At 42.0% G+C, this 2348-nt stretch overlaps 1 pseudogene; it reads left to right on the top strand.

Annotated features, from left to right (window-relative positions):
* The first annotated feature begins 1438 nt into the window (after positions 1-1438).
* LOC102499560 (60S ribosomal protein L29 pseudogene) lies at positions 1439-1910 on the top strand (annotated as a pseudogene).
* Positions 1911-2348: the final 438 nt, after the last annotated feature.

The following is a 2348-nucleotide window of genomic DNA, read 5'->3' as shown; positions in this document are numbered from 1 at the left end:
GAGTAAGCTGCTTGAGTTCCCTGTGTATTCTAGTTATCAATAGCTTATCTGAGTCACAATTAACAAAAATTCTCTCCCATTCTGAGGGTCGTCAATTCACACTAATTATGGTGTCCTTTTCTGTGCAGAAATGTCTTAATTTGATGTAATCCCACCTATCTATTTTGGAGATTATTGCCTGTGCTTTGGGGGTCTTCCTTAAGAATATTTGCCTACCCCAATGTCTCCCAGAGTTTCCCCAGTGTTTTCCACCAGTAGCTTTATAGTTTGTGGTCTTAGGTTTATATCTTTGATCCACTTTAAGTTGATTTTTGTTAATGGTGATAGATAAGGGTTCAGATTCATCTTTCTGCAGGTGGATACTCAGTTTTTCCAGCACCATTTGCTAAAGAGGTTTTTCTTTTCCCACTGGATTGACTGGTAACCTTTGTCAAAGATGAGTTGGCTGTATGTTTTAGGGTTTATTTCTGGGGTGTCTACTCTGTTCCATTGGTCTTCATGTCCGTTTTTGTGCCAATACCATGTTGTTTTGATTATCACAGCTTTGTAATATGACTTTTAATTATTTTTTTAATTTTTAAGGTAAAGTACTCTCTGGGCTCTTAAGGCCCTCCTTTATTGTGCTAACTGGTGCTTTTCCCCATTCCGTTTAGGAAAGGCACACTCCCAGGCCCATCCTGAGATGGATACCAAACTTGATCTCTGAAATACTGGTTTCCTTGACTGAAAATGAAGATTTTCTGCTGAGACTTCTCCCTCCAGATTTATTTCTAGTGGGTAGGGTTACGTCTGTCTCCTTCTCTCCATTTCTCTCTGTCTCTCTGTGTCTCTCTCTGTTTTTTCTGTGACTTTTAATACTTTTATTAATTTTTTAAAAGGTAAAATATGCTTGGGGTTCTTAAGCCCCTCTTTTATTGTGCTAATTGGTGCCTTTCCCCATTCATTTAGGAAAGACACACCCCCAGGCCCATCTTGAGATGGTTACCAAACTTGAGCTGTGAAATATTGGTTTCCGTGCATTCCACACAGTTTTCATTATTTGCTTTTTAAAATTAAAATCCGAAGCTTTTATTATATTTTATCTTTCTCCTTTTTTATTTTATGTTTTCTTCTTCTTTTGTCTTCTCTAATTCTCAACACATTTACACACTGTCTACACAGGTCCAAGTGAACAGGATCCAAACATCTGAATATGATTAGGGTCAGAATATTCCTCAATTCCCACTAAATCTGAAGCACAAAGGGTGAAAAACAGAATGGAAGAGAAATCACAGATCACCTCCTACTGTATGTCTCTGAACACTCAGACTGAACTTCAAGAAATAGGAAGGAATATACAACCCATCAGATATCCAGGAGGTGAGGAAACTCTTGCAAGATCTAAAAACAGGCTCTTCCAGCCCCAGGCTCCTCTGTGGCTGTGGGTTTCGGTGAAGACATGGCCAAGAACCACACCACACACAACCAGTCCCAAAAATGGCATAGAAATGGCATCAACAAACCTTGATCACAAAGATACGAATCTCTCAAAGGGGTGGACCTCAAGTTCCTGAGGAATATGTGCTTTGCCAAGAAGCACAACAGAAAGGGTCTGAAGAAGATGCAGGCCAAGACCATGACTGCACGAGTGGAGGCCATCAAGGCCCTCACAAAGCCCAAGGAGGTTCAGAAGGGTGTCCCAAAGGGCAGCAGCTGCAAGCTCAGTCGTCTGGCCTACATTGCCCACCCTAAGCTTGGGAAACGTACTCATGCCCATATCGCCAAGGGCCTCAGGCTCTCTTGAGGTCAACAAGGCCAAGACTCAGACCAAAACCCAGACCAAGGCCCAGGCCTCAGCTGCAGCTCCATCTTCAGTTCCAGCTCCAGCTCAGGTTCCCAAAGGTGTCCAGGCCCCCACAAAAGCTGCATAGTCGAGGTCTTTGCCAGTATGAGGACAGAAGGACTGGTGACCCCCTGGCTGCTCTCTGTGTAGGACTGGTGTCCTCTTGTGGTCTGTGTATGAATAGACCTGAGGTGGGAGCTGGCCTGTGTCTGTGAACTAAAAAAAAAAAAAAAAAAATCTAAAAATGGAAATACAAACTATTAAAAAGAATTAAGCTTCCTTTTGGCCAGAACCGCCATCTTCCAGTAATTAATCAAAATGACAAACACAAGGAGAAAGAGGGAGAGGCACCCAATATATGATCTCTAGGCCTTTTAGAAAACATGGAGTGGTTTCTTGGGCAACACATATGCGAATCTACAAGAAAAGTGATATTGCGGACATCAAGGGAATGGATACTATTCAAAAAGGAATGCCCCAAAAATGTTACCATGGCAAAACATGTGAAGGAAAATGACCAGAAAAA

The sequence above is a fragment of the Tupaia chinensis genome, unplaced genomic scaffold (assembly GCF_000334495.1).
Source record: "Tupaia chinensis unplaced genomic scaffold, TupChi_1.0 Scaffold141320_1, whole genome shotgun sequence".
Taxonomy (NCBI): domain Eukaryota; kingdom Metazoa; phylum Chordata; class Mammalia; order Scandentia; family Tupaiidae; genus Tupaia; species Tupaia belangeri.
The sequence above is the reverse complement of the archived record's forward strand: the minus strand, read 5'-3'. Positions and strand labels throughout refer to the sequence as shown.